The sequence below is a fragment of the Thunnus maccoyii genome, chromosome 23 (genome assembly GCF_910596095.1).
Source record: "Thunnus maccoyii chromosome 23, fThuMac1.1, whole genome shotgun sequence".
Taxonomy (NCBI): Eukaryota; Metazoa; Chordata; class Actinopteri; order Scombriformes; family Scombridae; genus Thunnus; species Thunnus maccoyii.
The window spans coordinates 4097449-4120906 of NC_056555.1; the positions used below are offsets into that span (position 1 = coordinate 4097449).

A 23458-nucleotide genomic window follows, 5' to 3' on the forward strand; every position below is an offset into this window, starting at 1 on the left:
AGAAAGTGCCAAAATGTAGAGATCATATAGAAACAAAATTACCCCGGCCCCTCAGAGGCGCAAATCCAATCTATAGCAAATTAAAATTTTGTTGTTTCTGTTGTGAATAAAATATTTGCTGAATTCATACAAAATGTACGTCCAAAAGTAAATGAATTTAAGCTGCAGATTGTATTGTCAGTTTTCTCAACAGTGTAATATGTAGCTTCAGCTCGCCGTTAGCAGTAAAAACACGTCACAGTATTTGTTGAATTAACTTTGGATTGTTAATTCAGCAAGGACATCTTCATCTTTGTTTCAGGGTAATCATGTATGTTTTTTCCATTTTGTCATTATTTCTGGAACCAGGAGCGCCTGAAATAACTCAATACCTCTGCAAGTTACCTAGCTGTCACTTAGCAAGCTAGCTTGGTTGCTTACTGACTGACATGTTTTTACGCAGTCGACTGTCTGCAAAGAATTCCTCTTTTATGGAGCAGTTTATACTCTGACAGAGAGCTACCACTAGATGCAACACAGCTAATAAGTTAAGATAACTTACTCCATTTTGGCCTCTCTCTTCTCTCAAAGCTCAGCACTGTCAAGATTTTTGACAGTTTTTTTCAGTTTTGCTAACAGGTAAATACCGCTAATTTACGTGTCAAGTACACCACAGTTTTCTCTGCAAATTTTTGCTGTTTTAAATGCTGGTGAGACCAGACCTGTAATCTCTGCTCTCTCCCTCACACTCACCTACTTTCCTTCTCACACACATTTTCTCCACGCTGAAACATTCTTACCTGCCTTCTCACACTGCCTTTCAGTCAGATACACATACACACACACTCAATGTTGACTCAGCATTTTGCTGCCCCACGTTTTGCTGGTGTTCCTGGAATCTGACCAGTGCTTGTGAATGGCTGGGAGGGCTGGGCGTGGCACTGCTGTACCTTTACCCTGCACTGCATCAATATCACATTCATAAAAGCTTTATCACCTCACACACAAATACACACACACACAGTTCAACTGTACATCTTAATCCAGTGGGCTGACAGGTAGGGGCTGCATTGTTGTTCTTATTGCTCTGTTTTGTTGTAGCTCACCTGTGTGTGTGTTTGTGTAGGTGTGTTGTGTGTAGGTGTGTAAACAGAGGCCTCATTCCGTCAGGAGGTGAATCTCTGCGGGGGGTAAACGAGAGTTCGGCCTCATTAGCGAGAAACCTGCTCATTGCTTGGGTCACACGTGTGCAGACACACACACACACACACACACACACACACACAGCAGGGTCAGACCTTTATGAGTGTGTATGTGTGTGTGTGGCCATGGATCATGCTCTCTAATTGGAGACACAGCTCCTGTTCTCTTGCTCTCCTGTTCTCTGAGCAGCTGTATTTATGTTTGTTGCTGTGACCCAGATACCACTGCTATATGCTGGAGATGGAGCACCGTGATTGGTTAAAGGAACAGTTCACCTAAAACACAGTGAAACTTGGAGTCTGATTTAATTTCACTGAGATTTGCCAAGGTTTGGAGATATCAGCTGTAGCACTATGATGAATCCCAGTGGCTTTCAGTCATGAGTTTCTAGAAAATTTTGAAAAATAATGATGGCTAGGTTTATACTAGCTACCATTTTTAGGCAGTAACACATGACTTTTTTCAGTAACAAGTAGTGTAAGGGATTACAATTTGAAATTCAGTAATTATATTAGTTACAAATCCCAGTAACACTCCATTTTTGGACAGTTTAGGGGTCGACTTGTTTGCCGTCTTACTGGTAGTTTGGTCCAGTACATCTTAGCTTGGTGCGGAGGCTGGAGGTGGGGACGTTGTTAGCTGCCAAATAAGGAGAAATGTTACTCTGAAGTTGTCATATTTACATGTTGTGTTCCTAGCTGGCTTGCTAACGCTAGCCACTAGTAAGGCAACAGTCAGGAATCAGTTGGTTTAGTTGGAGGCTGTGAGAACAAAGCAACATCACTGAGAGGACGGGACTTCATGCAGTCACTGAAGTTAACGTTACGTTAGCTGTTGATGGTCGGTAGATACCTCCGAACTGTAGGCTGGCTGCTTGTTAAACCACGTCTCTTTTTATTTTTGGGAGATGGAATATGGGGCTGTGAAGGCTTCGAAGTTGTTTAGAGGCACCTTTAACGTAGCTGAGTAATGAAAGTTAACTTGTTAAGAGTAATGCAACCAAATACTTTTGCTGTTGCTGTTAAGTTAGTAACACGTAATGTGTAAGTGATTGCATTCCTCAAGAAACATGCTTTACACTGGTAGCTATGCAGCACTTTCACATCCATCCTGTGACAGGTGGACAAAGGTTTTCTTGAAAAGATTCATACTGCTTTCATGTCTGTATGCTAAATATAAAGCTAGAGAAAGCAGGTGGTTAGCTTAACTTAGCAGGAGGAAACTGTTACTTTGGCAATGTCTAAAGATAAAAAGTCTGCCTGCAAGCACCTCGAAAGTTTGAAAATTAACACATCAAGACTCCAGGAAGTCACAAACCCATACAGCATGTAACTTCCTGCTAAAACAATAACTCACTTTTTTGTTTCAGTTTTTGTGTGGATTAAAGAAACGATGTAACACAATGATTAATGAGCTTTAGAGATGCTGGAAGACATATTTTTGAATTTAAGACAGAGCCAAGCTAACTGTTTTCATCTTTTTCCCTCACAATGGGAAAAAGTTTTAGTTTAAAAGTTTTTCTAATTTTAATGTCCTTAAAAAATCGTTGGCTTCTGTTGCCTTTAAATTAACAATTGATCATCAGACGAGGCCAAGAGGCTGAAAACTAGGCAGTAGGACGACAAATGTGCGATAAAAATGGACATGATAATGAATTTGCAGAGTGACAAGGAAGACATTGTCGATGTGAACAGGTCCAGTATACTGTCCTAGATCTCTGACCTCTATGAGGGTGGGGTCAAGGCTAAGAGTTCATGTTTTTGTTGTGACAGTCTCATCTGTCAAGAAGTCTGATTCATGGATGTGGTTTGATATCCCACATGGAGCTGCGTCCGCTTTCCCACAATGCTTTGTGTGGACAGAGGGGAGGGAGGGGGAGCCTTGCTGCGGTGAGCGCGGCCACTCGGACAGAACCACTCTCTGCCTCTAGCATCGCCATGGAGACGGGGGCTCTTTTTATAGAGTTCCTCGGCTGCTCTCATTCTCCTGCTGTTTACCATTCAGTTCATATGTTGGAGGCTAACGGAGCGCAATTTAGAGCTGGGAGGAACTGGGACTTATTTGCAGAGCGGAGATGCTTTTTCTTTGGTCCTGCTGTGTGTAAGTCAACGGTCAGAGCAAGGCACTAACACTGCCAGGGTTGTCGGTTCAACTCTGTGTACAGTCAAATTGTATGTTCAAGTGTGAAATTTGCCGGTTTTCCACTTTTTCCTGGTATTCCCTGTCATCCTTCCGGGGTTGCTGGGATCCTGTCCAGCTGCCTGGGAAAATGGAGCACTTGGCATCACACACACACACACACACACACACACACACACACATTTGAACACACAGTTGCCTTTGGGCGCAAAGTGTGTGGTGTGTGTGCATGTGTGTGTTTGTGCATGTGTGTGTGTGTGTATGTGTGCATCCTGGAGTCAAGGAAATGCTGACACACAAAGAGAAAGAGGGAGAGGGAAAGTGGAGCTTTGACAAAAACACACACACACTCTGCCAGGATGCCACACACACACACACACACACACACACACACACATATACAGTCACACCTATGCACACACATGGAACAGAGCTGATCCATAGTCCGCTCGCATGTGCGTTTGTGCTTCCTCCCCTTTATGCACGTTTTTTGGCTTGTTTCAGAGACACACCCACTTTGTTTTGTAGGACAGGACACACACACACACATACACACAGAAGGAGAGAGGGTAAGAGAGGCGTGTGTAACTCTGTCACTGTCAGGACATAGCGAGAGCGAGGAACTACCGCTGAAGCAGCTGCTCAGTTAGGGGATGTTGTAAGACGGGGCAAAATGAAAACAGAGGTGTGGTAAATAACTAACTACTGCCTTGTGATGGAACCGATGTGATTGTGGCTGATTCTGGGGAAAAGGAAGGCTTAACTCGTAAACGTTAGTCATGAGGGAAAACTGGGAGGAGACGGTAGGCAAGGAGACAGTAGGCAAGCAGACAGAGGTGAGCACACACTCACCTACACACACCATGCCACAGGAGACGGTGAGTAAAACGGACTGCTGCGATATGTCTTTTTTTTATGTCTTTATGTAATACAGATCTGATGCCGGTAATGTTTAGCTATTGGCTTGTTTACAGGAGTGCATATGGAAGTGGGTGTGTGTGTGGGTGGGTGGGTGTGTGTGTGTGTGTGAGAGAGCTCGCGACCGCCCCTGCGCAGTACCCGCCTGGGTTTGTTTACCTGCCTGTTTGCTTTCCCACATAAACTCACGTCAGTGGAAGGTAACAGGATCCACTGATCCACCCCTCCTGCCATCAACAGTTACCCTGTCTTAATAATGATCTGTTGTCATTGAACAAACGGCAGGTAGACAGCACACACACACACATATATATACACACACACACACAGACAGAGAGAGAGTTGTCAGACAGGCGGAGGTTGTGGGTGGTGGAGAGGTGAAAGTCTGGGAGTATTGACGAGATGCCAAATGCCGGTAGGGAGTGAAACATCTCCCAGTGTATTTTTTTCCACTAGGAAGCTGGAGGGCAGCAGGCGGGCAGGCAGGTTAACACAGCAAGAATCACGCTGTGTTAACATGAACTGATATTAACCGACTTCATACAGCAATCCACCTACCTGATGACACGTGCATGAACAGAGTTGTCAGATTGGTTAACACTTTAGAGGACAACCTTTTATATAATCTTGTTTTTCTGCTGTTTGGCTGTTTATGATACAGCTATTATTATAATGACAGGGCATAAAACTGGTCTCTGGCTTTTCTCTAACATCAGTTTTGATCATCAGATTACTGTGAGGCTACCTAATGATAACTAACCTCAAAACTACATTACAGTAATTAAATACCTACACAGTCTTTCTAAAAAATATTTACTGTGCATGTTTAACAGTTCCTTACAGTTTTTCCCAGGCTTTTAAAAGTAATTTAAAGCCACCATGTGTAGTCTTTTGATAGCTTGTGTGCTTTGCTGTGTTTTATGATTCTACCACTAGTGGTCGCCAAAGTACAGCTGATGCTCATAGGAATTTTTTAAAGGTATATGGTCATAAACCAAAGTATCGGACAAATTGATTTTGACCTGATGATTATTATTACAATTCATCCTGAGGGGACCGTGAATGTTTGTACCAAATGTCATGACAATCCATCCAATAGTTGTGAAGATATTTCACTCAAATCCACAGATGTCAACCTGCTGGTGGTGCTAGATAAAAAGTGAAGGGATCACCAAGTCATTAGGATTCATCCTCTGGAGACCATGAGTGTCTACGTAAAATTTCATGGCAATCCATCCAAAAATTATTAAGATATTTCAGTCTGGACCAAAGTGGTGGACCAATTGATCAAAGCATCACTACAGATTGGACTGGACTGCTTTTACATCCTATGGGAAGTTGGTAGATAGATACTGAGCTGATTTGGGGTCAGTTGCATGGATTTTATCATAACTTGTGCAGGAGCATGCAGGCTAAGTGGAATGTTATAGGCCGACAAACCTGTCAATCAAGGAAACATGCCCCAATTAAGCTTTAACATGCTCTTAATGGTGCTATAATTGTAGTACCCTGCCAGCAAGACACACAAAGGGTCGAATTAGCTATTGAGACATTCTCTCATTTCTTAAAAACATTTCTTGACTTTATATAACTAGAGAAAAGAAGGGAGTTTCCCTGTCGCTTCGATACAGTGATTTAGTTTAAAAAATTGGCCCATAGTAGCCATCACGAGTACTTTTCAGCTATGATAGATGCTACTTGGTTCTGTAGCATGATGAAAGGATAGTTCAATATCCAGTGAAAGAAACAGCATAGTCAAAATACTGTCTTGTTTGGAATATAGTTTCATTATAAGACTCTGTGTAAACTTAGTCATTTCCTGACTTGTCTCTTACTCATCGTCTTTTTCCTCACAAATTCTTACTCAGTCCCTGAGTCTATCTGTGTGTCTTATTCACTGTGTGGCCCAAAGTGGTTTACCTTCCAGAATTAGGCGAAGGTCTTTCTCTTGTTAACCAACAATCATCATATCCATGGCGGATTGAATTTTTACACAGACAAGCAAGTTTTTGCTTTTAAACTTGCATAATGTAAAGCTCTGCGACTGAGACTAAACCAGACAACACTGAGACAAGCCCTGGAAAATGGTTTAGGCTACCTTCTGCTGGCTCTGAATACATTTTAAATCAAGTTGAGTGTAATTTTTGTCCCAACGTGTTCTTTAACATTTCACAACCTTGCTCTTGGCTGTATTCTGTTTCCCAGACATTTAGATGATTCAAAGGATAATATAAGTGTCATTTAGAGTTAGAGGTTATTTATGTCTCTCTACAGGTTGTTGTTTTTCCACCAGTCTCTTTGCAACGCAGAGTACATGTATCACTCTTTTTAAGATTTTGATACAAATGTTAGTATCAAAGCCAGCAGATATGATAAGTCAGGCAACTTAGGTGGTCATTTCCAGGCAGAGACTTCATTTCTTGGGTGTTAGATGACTAGATTCAAACAAGACTGAAACAAACATCAATTTTCAAACAATCAGTGATGGACTCTCCACCCACAACTGTTTCAGCTCTTTGCTGATCTCTGATGCATTCAACTAATTGCCCAACCCTAATTCCTTTCCCTGTACCTGCTCAGCCTGTCCAAGGCAAGAGATGAGCGCCAAAACCATGTATCCACCAACCCTAGCAAAATGTGACATCTGACCATTAAGGAGCGCCCTCTGACTGGAGCCAGGGTTGTGATGTGAGCCTGCCTTACATCATATCCTGCCGGGGTTGGAGCTGGCAGCAGCCACGGCAAGCACTTTGTTTGAATTGGAAGTAGCGGCGGAGAGCCCGTGTCACAGCGGGTGTGTTTATGTGTGGTGGCGGGCGTTAACGTACTGTGAGAGAGGATCTGACTCTGCAGTTCTCAGCAGGAGCACAAACGCCACTGAGTAGCATGAGCTGTGATCTCATCCTGCTGTTTGATGTGTGTGTGTGTGTGTGTGTGTTTGTGTGTGTGTGTGTGTGGCTGAAGTGGTGGTTCTGCTCAAAATGCTGTACAAGGAACGGTCAGTGCTGATGCTTGCCCAGGTTTTTAAAAGTTCAGTTTAGCTTGTTTAGAGGCCAGTCCAGCAGCGGCGTGACTAAGAGGTGGCCAGGATTGGCAAGTGCTGTCCCTGAAATCAGATGGGGTAAACCAAAGTCAGACCAGAAATTTATCAGTCAGGAAATGATTGTGGGTAGTGTTGCAGGCATAGTTTTTGGAGCAAGCATGGCTAGCAGGCTAACAACAGCAGCATTTTACAAACGATCAATACTTTCTGAATAAGAGATCAATCCTACTCTGTCTCTTTAATTGGCTTTCAGTCTTACTAAATTCTGCGTGAGTTGAACAAGGCGGGATCTATTTGTGAAAGGAAGTTAACACCTCTCACCCTGAATGAGAGCAGTTTTTTGGTGTGAAATAAATTAGGGTTTGTCACCAACATAATATCTTTACTCATGACTGATGAACCATGAAGTGGAGCCATCTAACCGGGATATTTTATGTCTTTTTTTTCTCCACCCATGCAGAACAAAGAGAAGACCCAAAGAGGGATCCTATGATGTGTAACTAAAGCAGGAAATATGTCAGACCATACTGACTGATAAACTCACAAGAACTTGAAGCTGACCACAGTAAGTCATATTATACTGTATATACATATACATAATACATTATTAATATGCATTCGATAGAGAATTATGGTTAGGAAATTGTCCCTCTGGTTCACTTTTGTGGCGTGCACTAGCTGTCTTTTGCTAACATCACTAGAGCTAATTTGAGATTGAACAATATCAGTTAAAAAATAGGTTCATATTTTTTCAAGTCTGTCTTTATTCATATATTGACATGCCAAGTTATTGGACACTCACTCCTCCTCTCCATACTGGAGAAGAGAAGTGATTCCTAACTGGAGCAAATCCATTGCAAGAAAAAGTGGACCAATTCCACAGTCTCAATTCTGTACAAGTTCAGCTGAAGCTAATATGTGGCTTCAGCTGTGTACGTTGGCCAAACCAAGTCGGTATCTTCCAAAGTTTTTTTTCATGGTTAAAGTCTTGAGCTGCAACGGAGGGATACGTCCCAGCATGCAGGTTTGTTGCCGGGACACACTGACAATGAACCTGCATGTGACTTCCAAGATGAAGATACCCCCTAAATTTGGCCAACTCAGACTGCTGAAGCTTTAGGCCAATTCATGGTTCCCACGCGGTTCCATACAAACTTCAATCGGGGGTCTGCGGACACAGATGCTTTCCACATGTGCACACTAGAAAACAAGTTTGCAGTAGTGATAACTTTCTGGAGTCGTAAAATCCAGTCTGTGAATATTACAAACTGCTGTGCAGTGTTTTACTGATCGGTCTTTAAACGCAATAATCTGCTACTCCAACCGGACTTGCTGGATTGTTTCATTTCATTGTCTCACCAGCACTTTAAACAACACGCCCCCACACCAACGCAGCCCCATGTTTTGTTTTACACTGGGCTGTTTTCAGTCTGAATGCAGTTGAGGATTTCCTGTATGATCCTGAACAACAAGGAAAAGTCGAAAAAGAAAAGCGACAATAATGATAATGAGCTATTACGAAATGGAGCTCACGTATCTTATTGTAGCACTTTGAGGAATATTGAAGTTAATTTATAGATTTCATGGATGTAACAGTGTAAAAGCAGTGTTCAATTAGACTCCTCGTGATTTAGCAAAAATACTTCTGCTTCCTTTGTTTTGATTTCTCAATTATTCAGTTGAATGAAAGAGTATGGCCATGCTGTCTGAAACTGGGCCAGCTGTTCATGGCTTCCCTCAGTGGCTCTCACTCCATCATCACAGCCATGTTGCCATTGTTGTCTCCAAACCCCAGCAGAGATGGAGGGGGGGGGTTGATGACATGATGTGACTTAGTAAATCCATAGTTCCTCTTTCTGTGCAACAAGAAGAGGCCCTTTGTTATACATACACATCCTCATGTCTTAAATTAGACACACAGTCGTGACGTTTGACACCAGTGCAGGCTGCTACTTCCATAAATACCATACAGTGCAGTGTGAAGGCATGTTATGAGAAAGTAACTGCCCAGTGCATGATATGAGTGTGTGTGTGGGTTCTGTTGTTGTTCTGCTGTTGTAAGTTGTTCAGTCTACCGCTGGCCCACAAATGTGTTCTCAGTATAATTGTAGTCTCTCTTTTTCTTGAGTTTTGTTATTAGCTGTAAATAGTTCCAAACTGTCAGGATTAATAACCCAAGTATCAGAATAAGTGTATGTTTGTTTGTATGTGTGTGTTGGCTTAAACTCTTTGATTTTGGCACATTGGTTTTAGAAGAAGATACCTTTTCAGTTCAGGTACATTCAACATTTTAGTCTGTAGAAGACCTCAAAAAGTCAACCGACCACAGCTAGCTTGATGTATCTCAGGTTGCTTTCACACCTGTAATGAGGAAAAGAATCATACATTGTTTCCTTAGTTATATGAACAGTTTCGGTGATCTCATCCTGCATCATCAGTGCTGCATGGACCCTCAGGGGTCAAATGAAATTCTCAACAGACAGCAGGTCATGCTGCACACTAATGAAACCTATATGTTTATTTAGGCCATATACCATAATATGTGTGGTTGCTACATTTTTACACACCTTTTCATGAAGAACTGCTAATATAGACAGCAGACCTCAGGGAAATTCCCCCCAATCACATACTGACATACTTGCACACAAGTTATCGGAGTGGTAAATTTATAGATGGTGCAGAAGGTCGCCGAACATCACTTTTCTTTTGAATTCATGCTAAAATTTCATACGTACTATCACACAGTCCTGTAGTTGGTGTGCTCTGCTTTCACACAAAAAAAGTTGTTCCAGAGTTCCACTGACAGCTTTTTATTTCACCAGCCTAGACAGACAAACACACCAGAGTTCATGTTACCTGACCCAAAGAGGTTAGGTGTGAAAGCACCTTTAAAAGTCAGGGTGTTACATGATAAAGCTTCGTTTTCAAGTCAAATACATATCCAGGCCGTTGAAACTGATAGTGTGCAACGCTGAACACAGTGAGGAAAATAGGTGTACTACTTTCTAAAATCTATTAACACAACTCCTCTTGCAGGCCTTTAAAACATCTATGACAATTTCACACTGTTATGACTGTCCTTGTATGCTCTTAAAAAGAGTTGTGCACTCACTAATGTGTCCATGCATGACCTCAAATGTTGACTGATGGATTGCTGCTCAAATTGGCATTGAGTTTGCGTGTCTTTTTACTTTCTCTGGTCAGGTTTAGTATCTGACAGGTTCTGTATGGATTTGGTTTCAAAGCAGAGGTTGATTTTGAAACTAGACATCTCAGGTTCTTCCAAAATTTAAATGGCTGTTTGTTAATTCTTAATGAATATCTAACAAATGATCTCTAACCCAGAGTGTAGTGTTTTATTTAAGCTGTGGTGGGCTTTGAAACAGAACTCTTCACTTGTCTCTGTGGCTTGATCGGCATCATCTCTTTTCAGTGATCTGGTATCGCAACCTGTCTGGATGGGATTGACAGATTTCAACATAGACACACAGGACATCCTGTCATTATCGATTTTCTCTCAGAGAGGAATGGCTCGGGAATGTTCCGCTCCTTCTCGGTTATCGATTGTTAGAAAGCAGAGAGAGCTGGCAATGGGATTCATGGGTTACTGAACAAACGCTGCTTAGCTTTAATGGAAACTGACACTTAAAGAAGAGATGTGTGAAGCTTCCAGTATGTATTCATGCTGCAGGGCTCTGTGCTGCACTGGATGTTGTTGTATTTGATCAGATTTTTCCTCTGGTTCACCTCTGGGTATGAAGAGGTAAAGAAGCCAGAGGGGGAGAAAGACAGATAAATCATTTGTGTGTCTGAAAGTGAGGAGAGAAGAGTTTGATTCCAAGAGAAGACCATTTGGAAAAAGTGACACATGACGCAATGATCAGTGGCATAAAATCAATACCATCTTCTTTAACTGTTCTTTCTTCTGTTCATCTGTAAAAAAGTTGTGTATTGTTCAAACCCACGGAATTTTTAGTTGAGATTTCAAAAGATACTAATGAAATGTGTATAAAATATTTAAAATACTGGACAAATTACAGCATTCATTTATTTTTCCCTGTACAAAATCCATATGAAAACCAGTGGTTGGTTATGTGCTGCACTTTTTCTCAAACAGATTTTAATTAGTGTTAATTAGTGAGCTTTAGAGGGGTTGGTTGCCAGATTGTGTTACCTTTGGACAGAGCCAGTCTTTATGCTAAGCTAAGCTAACTGGCTGCTGGTAGAAAGCTTCATTTTTAACATACAGACATGAAAGTGGTATTAACCTTCAATGGAAAGTGAATAAGCACAGTTCCCAAAATGTGCATGTAGCCCAGAGTAGTTAACTCATACAATTCCACTTGAAATAATAAAACTCAAATTAAATATTATGTGTTTGAAATAGTTTAATGGGTAAAAAGAAAATGTTTTGTTGATAAGCTTGGCAGATAGCCAATAAATTCAAGTTTGCTTTCACTTTACCCAATAAGGTGATTGAGCCCACTTCCTGACTGTCCACTGACTGGTCATGCTAGTGAAGGTGAAAGGGCAAAGTGGCAGTCCTAGCTGAATCCTTGCTGAGAGCAAAGCGTTGTTACTGAAGTGGTAAGAAACTTAGCTAAACAATGGAGCTCCTCACTTTAAGTTATGTTGTGTTTTCATGTGTTAATTCATACTAACAATATAACAATAATATTAACAATCCAAAATCACAGTGTGGATTAAAAAAAGAGAACGCCGTCAATGAATATCTAAAGGCGGTGGCAATTTGGACTTAAGTGTTGAATGAACCATCCAGTGGACTGAACGTGTTGTTTTGTTGTTTTTCTATATGCACACATTTTGGTTTTTTAGCTTGTTATTTTCTCATTGAATCTGTGGCTGGATCTACATCGTAACTTGAACTTACCTTGGCTCACACCTGTTTATTATCTGGTTTACTGTTCAAAGCATGCAGTCAAATCTACAGCAGTGTCATGTGTTTCTATTTCACTGTGGTCAGCCATCCTCTTGGCTCCCACTGTCCCTACATTCTTCTGCATCTGGTCCAATCCTTGCAGTTACCTTAATTATTCATTTCTCACACTGTACTTCGTGTTAACACATACTGGTTACATTGAACTATTCCTGTAAGGTAGACAATGGTAACAATCAACATGCTACTGTTCACTCTGTGCATGTTTTGAGCAGGCAGCTAAGACTGATGGTATAACTAAACCAAGGAACTTCCCAGCAGTTTGAATGCTCATTCAGCTGTTCTTCCATTCTCAAAGGGAGGTTTTGGGTTTCATTCAACCTGAGTCATAGTTTTATTAATGATTCTACCAAAGCTGCTGAGATCTGTGAATATTGCTAAAAAGAAGTTTGAAGGGGATAAGAACAAACCTCAGATTAGCCAAATATATTTGTTAGATAAAATGAAGATGAATAGTAAAATTATTAATAACTGTCTGCTGTAAACATCCATCACAGTTTAGTGACTGAAAATCTTGGTTTAACTTTGACCTACTTTACTTACTGTAGTTGTCTACACACCAAATTTTCCTCTTTTCCTGTGCAATGAGGATTACCAACATTTCAGAGGCACTAAATTACATTTCCACCTCAAAAATAACAATGTCACCGCATTTCCAAATCTGAATTACAGTAACTTGGCGAAATGATGGCCATAACTATGACATTGACCAATTAAGACAAGACATCCCTGCAGTGTATTTACTATTGTTCTCAACCCTTAAAAGCAGCAAACTAAAGGAATAAAAGTTGAATGAAATCACTCTCACACCATAATTCTCCTTTAAAGGAAGCATCTCTATATAAAGCAAGGAGTCTCTGTCTGTCCCATCTACTTCACACTGTGGGTGGGTGTATCGTGGGGGATACAAGGGAGTGCATTTTGAAAATTTGGTGCAATTTGGACACGTGACACATTTAATATTAATAAACTTGGAATACACAAGCGAATAGTGAGCCGCTCCGCTCTGCAGCAGCGGGGCGGGGCTTCTGGGCTGTCTGCACTTCATGATCAGAGCTGTACAACCCTGCCACGAGAGATACAAGGGGACGACATCTGACTTCCTTTGATAACGTTAAAAGTTAAGTTAAGAGAGAGAGAGAGGGGGAGAGAGCTGAGAGCACGGGTGAGCGACAGAGAGACAGGCTGGAAAATTTTCTCTGAGAGAGAAAGCCAATGAATGACAGAAATACATTATTTTCTGACTGTTTCACGGCAGTTACGCTCTAAGGCACAAATAAAAAACCATTAAACACTCAACAGGTGATTTACTGTGGGTGCAATTTGGACACGTTTAACATTAATACACTTTGAATAAACAAGCAAACGTTGAGCCGTTCAGCTCAGAGCGGGACTTCTGGGCTCTTACTTGCTGAGTGGGAAAAAGGCACGTGGCCCGCTCAGTTAAACTGCCCGAGAGTGAAGAACAACCTCCCCCAGGAGAAAAAAAACAGAGGCGGAGGCAGTAAGAAGAACCAATAGGAGCGCAGACACGTTTGATTGGTAGCAAAATCAACCATTAGAAGGCCGTAAACTGCTTCTACAGTTCAGTTTAGTCTCACTGGTGAAGTTTCTGTCTGGATTCAAACCATTTCATTTGTTAAATGCATTTGTCAATTGAAACATATATATGTGGTTCTTGAGAAATGATAAGCAATCACTCTGTCTGAAACAGACACATTTTGAATGGGCACTGCACCAGTCAATACAGATGTTGAAATGTGCCAAAATGAAGGTTCCAGTGGTCAACGTGCTATGTACTTAATTTATGTTGGTTTCCTTTATGCATGCTGGGAGTATTTTTATTTGAAATGTGGAGCTTTTATCCCTTCAGTTTAGTTGTTTTAGGCAGTCAAAATCTGATGCTGTGAGTCACATCAGAACATGATCCAAAGCAAACCACAGAAAATTACTCCCCAGTCTGCAGTTTGGACTGATGCTCATATTCAGCTGGTTCTTCATTTGCACCAATCCATCATACTTTCCAGTGACAGCTTACCAAAAACTCTACAACTTGAGCTTAAATAATATGAACACCAATGTCAAACTTTCCTCCACACCAGCTTTTGCTCTTTGGTGAATACAAATGATAACACACTCACAGATGAGATTCTCCAAGAGATATCGAGATATTGAACTGTTGCCAATAACTTGTGAAAGAGAACTCTTCATGTGCACGCAGACTGTTTACACTCTTGCCAGCAGACCTTGACGTACATCCCTCACTCACAGTCAACTCATCCACACATTCAAACAAAACACCCACTCGCCCACAGCACAATCAGATATCAGCAGCGCTATTTGGAATTGCCAGATATTTGGCTTCAGATGAAAAGATTTTGCTGAATCATAGTGGCGGTGTGTTGGATAGACAGGAGATTCCAGGAATGCATCGGCTCTTACTGTAACATGCTGCTCGTTTTGGGAAGCTGGCGTGGCACGGAGCCAAGACAGAAACAGAGAGGAAGTTGAAGATTTACAAGTTGGCCTGTGGTTAGTGCTTTAGCTGACTAACTGTGTGTGTGTGTGTGTGTGTATGTGTGTGTGTGTGTGTGTGTGTGTGTGTGTGTGTAGCCAAAATGCATTCATCACATGGCTGCTGTGTGTCTGCCCGGCAGCAAGGCTAGAGTGTTTGAGTTACATGATGAGGTGCTTTTGGCACCACGTCGCCAGTAAAGGTTGCTCTTTGTAATTTAAGTGTGTGTGTGTGTGTGTGTGTGTGTGTGTGTGTGTGTGTGTGTAGGTGACAGAGAGAGAGAAAGCGAGAGAGAGAGAGAGAGAGTGTGTTTTCCGACTCACTGTTTTATAGGCTTTAGGAGAAGTGTGTCACACTCAAAAACAACTGCAGTGTAATCCAGAAAGGTCTCAGGGGTGTTTTAAGTATGTGTATGTGTGTGTGTGTGGTCTGTCATAGGCTACTTTTGGGGACAAATTTCAGACTCAGGACCAGTTAATTGGGGATGGCTTGTCCAACTGGGGACAAAAGCTGTGTCCCCAGTTGGTCAGTGGTTAAGGTTAGGGTTAGGTTAAGGTTAAGGTTAAGGTTAAGGTAAGGGTAAGGGTCAGGGTAACTCTCCAGGAAATGAATATGAGCCTCTGTAATGTCGCAAGAGGATGTGTGTGTGTGTGTGTGTGTGTGTGTGTGAGCATGCTGCTAAGAGGTTGAGGGGATGAGTAGGTGCGTTTATTGGCAAAGAAAATATCTCTCTTTACTGTAAGTGGGTGATGAGTCAAGATTATGTCACGACCTGTTTCCCCCCCCCCCTCTCTCTCTCTCTCTTCCTGGCAGCATGTGCCCCATTGAGAAGGAGGTGAAAAGCTTTCCCACCCCCCCCCCCACCCCGACTCACTCTCCTTAAGGCCTGTTTTCCAGTTAACTTTAGATCCACGAGCAGCAGCATGCGGCTATTTTTACCCCTGCTTCAAATTGGCCTGTTAAGATTGTTTATCTGTGTCCAGGGAGGAAGGCCTCTTGGCCAGACCGGCCGCCCGCCGCAGCGCTGGGAGTGGACTGGAGTTGTGATCCATTCCCGGAACTGAGCCCAAACAAAGCCAGATGTTTGAAATTCTCAAGAAGGAGAGGTTTTATTTTGTCTTCGCTCTTTTCTGGGTGGTAAATAGGGTGAGGAGAAATATGTCAGCCTTGTTTGTGTTCGACAAACGCAGGAACTCTTGAGGCGAATCTATGATGAGGGCGTTCTGCTTCAGAGGAATATTCATGGCCTGTGGGCACTGCAGCGCTTATTCAAAGGATAATATCAGTGTTTGTCTCGACTCTTTTAATTTGTGCCAATCATGTAGGTCGCCTGTCTTTCATCCTTTCTTGCTGCAGGTGTCTGCACACTATGAAAGAGAAATCAGTTCTTTCTTCCCTCATTCAGGAGAAGCATTTTTGCTGATGTTCATGTTTTTGTTTTCAATCAACTGGATGATTCATTCAACACTTAAGTCCAGATTGCCATCAACTTTGGTTTAGATATTCGTTGTCCCTAGAGGATGAATCCTTTTGACATGGGTGACTTCTTGATGTTACATGCCATACCAACATCAGCTCAAAGACTCCTCTCGACCAACACTTTGGTCCATGAAAACATAACATATATTTGAAATTTAATGGCTGGATCTCCATGAATTTTGCTGTTGATATGCATGGTCCCCAGAGCATGTATTCTAACAGTTCCCCAGACCTTTACTCTAGGTTGCATCAGTCTGAAATTTCAACTTGCACACAAGAAATTACATAATCTAATTGGCTGCTGGCCATGACGTTTTATGAGCACATTAATGCTCTAAAAGGGATGAATCCTTTGGATTTTAATGACTCAATGGCGTTTCTTCTGGCGCCACCCTGAGGACAAACTTTAGATTTTTAGCCCCACTACCAACAAGGCTCCAAGAATGGCAAAATTCGACCTTAGTAGAGTTATGGACTCATTATTTGTCATATTATAAGTCTCAGATAAAATCCACATACATCAGTTACTGACTTGTCATACTTGGTAGTTGTAAATATTGCAGCTTGAAGAGATGGAAGCATTTAGCCCTTTTCAACATCTGGCTAGAATGTGTCCGATTTCAATCAGTCTCTTTTGCTTCTTGTTGCTAACTTTGCTTCTTTGATATCAGATACATATGTGATCCTCACAAGATAAATGGAGTACACAAGCCAGAATGTGATAGCTGCATCCAGTGGACATTGAAAGTTAAGGCCATTAGTGAGTCTTTGTTCACACAATTAAAAACAGCTTCCACATGGAGAGACAATCTAGCACAGTAAACCAGAAGCCTTCATTCAACTTAGTCAAAGGTGGCGTTTCATCCATGCTCCTCTGTGTTTTCATGTCAGTGCTTACTTTAGACTCTACTTCCTGTCAATCAGCTGACATCCACAGAAAGAAGCGGGCGTCTTTGTTTTCCATGGCAGCAGTTAATTATAAGCTACTGTAGGTTTGAAACCATGAAATATGAGTTAGGAAAAAATCTGCTTATGACATGAAATGTAGAGTAGACAAAGACCGTACACTGTAAAATACACTATTCTGCTTAAGTGTCTGTGCAGTATCTTTGTCAGCTGTGTGTCAGCTGTATTGAGTGTGTGTGTGTGGCACTGACTTAAAGAACCGTTATGTTTCTTATCTGAGAACGATGCTCTCCGCTGCCACCATCAGCCACGCTTCAATTAGCATAACTCTGTACTCTGGGGCTCATGCCCGCCTCCCTGTGGGCTTTCACTCTGCACGACCTCCGCCTGAACCACACCACTGACGCACATTAACACACACAGGGCCCTGAGGCTATACACACTACTACAGCATGAGCCGCTTTATGGTAATGTCATTGATGAGAGAAACAGCGGTGGTCTGTCTCAGAGACGTTTATCCATAAATCCAGACGTTGGTGAACAGTAATAAAAGGCCCCTTAGCCAAACGCAAGACAAATTGTATCCAGAGACAAGTCAGTTCATCTCCTGAAAGGGTTTGCAGTGTTTTAGTCTTTGGAGGAATGATGCATTATGCTACTAGGTTTCAATGCTATAATTTGGACTAGATTGAGGAGGCCATTGAAACAAGGGGTCAAAACTTTAAAACCAGACATGATGCCATGGATAGCTCTGGTTTGATTTTGATAGGACTTACAAGGATGATGCATCCCATTTCAATATAACCATACCAGCTGTATGAAATTGGCCTAATAGCGGCACTAAAGTCAAATGTGATAAGAAATGTGAGGCAAAATTGGGTTATATTATATTGGGTTGAATGCAAATAACACCACTGGCAGCTATATTGTGGCGATCTATTTCCACAAAGGCCTTTCATAAATTGTTGGCGTTACTTTGTCCAACCCAGCTACAATGTTACTGATACAGGAATTTGAAATAGGATAACAATTTGAGTTTGTAAAGTTTAATCACACACGCACATGCTTACATGGCCAGAGGCACACATTCACACGTCCGTTTCAAACACCTGTGTGCTTTGGCTGGTTTCCCGATGATGAATGGTTGGGTTTGTGCCAACTTTCACTCCCCATTCCCAGGAAGTGTAAAAATGATCATTGTTGACTGCAGTATATTACTGTTCTTTAAGGACTTGCTGGCAGATTGCATGATTGGTTTCAACAAGAATAACAGTTAAGCAGTGACTGCTCTGTGATTCACCGTCTGTAAAAACACACGTTTATCAAGCATCCTCTCTTTCCCGCGTCTGTGTCAAGCTGCTCCAATTTTACTGGAACAGATATATGTGAACAATAAGATGCCTCACAGAGAGGGAGATTTCTTGACGGGAAGGGAGGATCAGTATCAGGTCAGTGGCCCTGAGGTGCCGGATCTGTCTGACAGGCTGCCTGCTGGAAGAGCAGTCCACTGGGAGAATTTAGAGGAGTCACAAAGCACAGGGTGATTAATGGTTTTTAATACTGCAGATGCAACCAAGTCTTTCTATCCTCTTACAGGAACAAGTGAAGGGTTTCATTACACTGCGCTGCAATACATACCTCCTTTGGGAAATAGATGTTAAGTAACCTATATATATATATATAGAAAATATAGCTGCTAAAGACATTTGTGGCCGAACTAGACCTCTAGTGCATGAGGACTAGTTACATATTTCTCTCATTTCACTTTCGCCCAAAATGGTGACATGTGATTACAGGTCCCACTGTCTCTATAATCCCCCCCCCCCCCCCCCCCCCCCCCCCAAAATAAAATTATCATTCTTAACTTACTCCAAAAACCTCCCCAGGTGGATTTCCATGAGACAAAAGGTAATCAGACTGTTGTTTGTGGTGTCAGATGTCTTGTGTAGTGATCTGTAACAATGAAAAAATGAGAGAGAAAGAAAAAAAGAGAATCTTATGCTAACTGTGTTTTTGTTGTATGTCATAGTGTATGATCATGCCTGGTAGAATTTTCTAATATTCTAATATTTTTCCTTTGGTAAGCACCATAAGCTTGACGCCTTAAAAGAAATCCCATACCATAGTTATATACCTATACCTGTTGTTCCATTTAGAGCAGTTTTCTTTCCACAAAATTTAAAGCGGTCTTAATAGATTTTTTGGCCACCTGGGGGCAGCAGAACAATGTCTAAACATGACATTGCCAAATTATTACCTTATTAAATTGATATGACTATGTTAGGAAATTGCTGCTTGTATACTTATCGAGCAGACACATTAGTAACATTAGTATTCATTTGGAGTTTGGAGAAATCCAATATTCACTCTCCTTTTAGCTCTGTTTTAATCTTCACAACTTCACAAATATCTGTCTCTTTAGCAGATTAATGTTCACTTTGACCAGCTAGGTGCTAACTTTGTCTGTAGTTTGGTGCTGGGCAGGTTGTGTACAATGTGTTAACCAGAGTTTTGGCGATGAAAACAGCTGCCTGCTGCAGCTCGAAACAAAGCTGATGAGAGCACTGAGCCATAAAACCAAAACAATGAGCTGAAAGATGCTAAAACGCTCCACAGAGATGAAGGGAACCGCAGAATCTGGTGATACATTTTTGTGGGTTTGATACTATGTATGACACCTTTCACATTACATATAGTCATCTGACTTATTTTGAATATAAAACTATTGATTAGTGCTGCTTTAAAGGCAGCAATGCTAACAACGACAGCTAAATGCTAAACAACAATATGGACAACATAATAGCAACATAATGTTGTAATGCGACAAATATTGCAAGCGCAAAACTGATCTTTTTATAATGTTACTGATACAGGAGTTTGAAATAAGAGAACAAGTTGAATTAGTGTATTTAGACCTTTTTGATAATACTCTTAAAAGGACAAGGACGTTTATAACTGCTTTGAATGCTCAGATGTCATGTTTATCTTATAAATATGACATCTACATGAAGCAAAGTTTATGTGATTCAGGCAATACAGAGTTGTGTGCATCCCCACATCTTTGCTTTTCAGTGAAACTCTTTGTGCTTGGACACAACAAAACATCCATTTTTTATTAGCGACTCACCCACACACGCTCTCTCGCATGCAGATTCCTCGCTCTCCATTTAACACCTAAAGGTGTGTGATGATGCAGCTTGTGGCAGGTGGTTCAGACAGTGGTGCAGAAGTGTGAATAATACTTCTTGCTAAATGACGTGGACATCCTGCGCATCTCTTCGATTAATGTTCCTGTCCCTCCTACACTCACCTCTCCATCCATCCATCAGCTCACTTATCCATCCCTTCCCTCAGGTTGCACAGTGCATTGAAATCTGTAGTTTCACATGATGATTCACAAAAGACAAATCTTTGACCCAAAAAATGGACTTGTTATGAAAGACGGCCAATTATCAGCACAGTGGAGTATTGCACCATGACTCAGCAAAACAGGAACCAAGGGACAAAAAAATAAATCTTATATAAACTTGCAATCGACATTATTTAACGTCATTTTTATCCCTCTCCTTCCAGGCAGTGAGGCAACATGGATGTACGTACGAACGAATCGACCGGAGGGGGGGATGACATCACCGTCACCCGTGGGAGCCAGGGCCTGCCATTCATGACAGCGGTGTGTGTGTGTGTCTGTCTCTGTGTGTCACTTCCTGGGAGAGAATAGAACAGGAAGCTGGGGTGAGAGCCGACAACAAGCCCTCGCCTCACCTCCACAAGGAAGCCTTTCTCCCCAGGGAGAGAAAGAGAGGGATGTGTGTCTGTGTATGTGTGTGTGTGTGTGTGTGTGTGTGTCCTTCGCTCGCTCCTGCATTCATACTGCAGAGTGCTGGTTCTGGGTTTGCGTAAGCCTACTGTGTGCATTTACTTTTAGCTCAAGTCTGACCTTTTTAAAAAAAAAAAAAAAAAAAAAAAATTGAGCAAATTGAGGTCACTTTTTCTAGCCAGTTGCGTGCAGACTCTGGAGAGGGGAAAATGTCTACCTCAGCCACCATGGCATTGCCAGGGTTTATTTTTCCTTACGCACCAGAGCAGCACTTAACAGTGTGACATCACGCCCTCTCTTTGACCTCAAATACATTGACCTCCACAACATAGGTCCAATGGGACTCTGACATTGATGGGAAGTGAAACTTAATGTAGAGAAAAATGGAGAATGTAACAGAAAATATCCGACTATGAGGAAAGCAAGTTAGAAAATGATTATTGTGATTGCCTACATTCCAATGTAGTGCTTAGTATCCTAGTAAGCTGCTTGTTTTTAACACTCTACCTTTTGCAAACTATTTGCTGTTCCGTGTCCAGGCATCCTCCATCATGCATGCTGCATGCCACCGCCTTAAGCATCATGTTTAAAAGCTTCTCTTATGCCTCTAGTTGCTCTTTTTCTTCTTCTTTGCTCGTATCAAATATTCAAAGCAGGTGTTGTTGCACCATAAAAGACTAAGATGTCAATCTGTTGTCAATCCAGCAAGCCTTTTATTAGTATCACCTATGTGTTATTTCAACTCATGTGTTCCCGTCATTTGTCCATCTTAACTTTAGATTCACTCCTCTTCCTGTTGTGTTGTATCATTTATTTCCTGCTAACTGGCTCTGAGTTGATACTGAATATCTGCCAAGTGACCCTACCCGTTAACCTTTCTAAACTGAGGGCGAAGAGAGATGACATGTTCCTATGAGAGAATCAAGGGAGAGTCATATCACCATAGTAACTATTTCATCAGATGTTATGCTGCCCTCTTGTGTCCATAAGCAGAATTAAAGGAGTCTGTCTACTTAAACCACATGTGACAGCATGGCAAAATATTGTGTCATGAATTTAAGGGCGTCTCATTGTGAGGCTGTATCACATGATTAATTAAATGTTCTCCTCCTCCTTCTCCCCTCTGCTGCCCCCACCCTCCTAAACCCACAGTAGAAGCCCCAAATAAAAGATTTTCCAACCTCTGACACCAACGTTGTAACAGGTCATCTGACACCCATCTTTCAAACACCTGTGTGGGCCACTAGGACAATGTGGTATTTACTGTAGCCTTGTTGTCATGACAACCTGACTGGTTACATAAGTGCTGGGCACCGGTTCCCACAACCGGTGGTGTACAGAGGTCTTTGTGCTGTGACACGAGATACCACACACTCACTGTCACTGTTTGTACATTCCTCCAGCTGGATGTGCTGCTCTCCTCATATGTCACAGAGGTGTGAAGACAGCAGATCCAAATAGCCACTTAATATTTTTTTTCTTTAAGCAACTGGGGACAATTTGGGTGGCACATATTCACCTTCAGATCAAAATCACAATGCTTTCTTGATTCTACTGGACAAATCTGACTCATCAAAGATATCACTGAAAATTTGCTATGACAAGCGAAGTAATCTCACTTATTTTCGTTGGTTTAGCAATCGACTGTTCACTAAACTAAACCCCTTCTCCAAACAGGCATTGTCCAATCATAGGTTAACAACTGTAACTAGGCATGGCAGGCATGGGATTCTAGGACTTTGGAGGGTTTAGCCCATGGATTAATTATAAGAACTGGATACCGGACTCAAAGATGGCGCCTATTCAAACAGATGAGTGTGTGTGGCACATGAGCCAAAAAAGTTTCCAGCTTCCAGGTTTGCTTTGTGTCAGTTAGCATATTATTAACATACTTCATTCATTTGTGGGGTTACAGGTGACATTTAAGAAAAAAGCCCAGTTCACATCTAGCACATCCACGTATATGAAAAACATATCCACTTATAAGAGAAAATATATGTTTTAAAAATATGCTTCAAGCAGCCAAACAGGGTTATGTTAAAATGAAATAACAATATGATCCTAAATTCTTCATCATAGTTGTAATACTAAGACTAACTAGCTCTACACCGCAATACAAGATCAAGATCAATCACTGCTTTTTACTTTCCGCATCCTCTATGTGGAAAAACAGACTGGTGTTGACCTTTTGTTTGGGATCTGTTAGCTTTAGCCTCAGTCTTTTAGCATGATATCATGCATGTAGCTATCATGTATGTAGTCATCAAGTTCACTTTTTTTTCTCGTTTTAATATGAGTCAGCTGGAAACATTAAAAATTCAGCCTGAGAAGCATTGTCAACCAACTCTTGGAGCTACAATTAGCTCAATCAGCCTGCTAGCTACAGTTAATAAAATCTGACAGCAACAGTTGTCATTTCAGCTGACTAGAAATGAGCTTCTTTTGCCTACTTGTGTGTGAAATCAAGGCCAATTGTTTCATAAAATTACTATTCATTTT

The 23458-nt window shown here is 41.6% G+C and overlaps 1 long non-coding RNA gene across 2 annotated transcripts; it reads left to right on the plus strand.

The window, feature by feature from the left end:
• The first annotated feature begins 976 nt into the window (after positions 1-976).
• On the plus strand, positions 977-22131 carry LOC121890923. 2 transcript variants are annotated; one of them, XR_006093974.1, is made up of 3 exons: positions 977-1037; positions 7743-7847; positions 20713-22131. It is a non-coding gene; the product is annotated as an uncharacterized LOC121890923 (long non-coding RNA). The 2 variants fall into 2 exon arrangements; XR_006093973.1 differs by lacking the exon at positions 977-1037 and adding an exon at positions 3965-4199.
• Positions 22132-23458: the final 1327 nt, after the last annotated feature.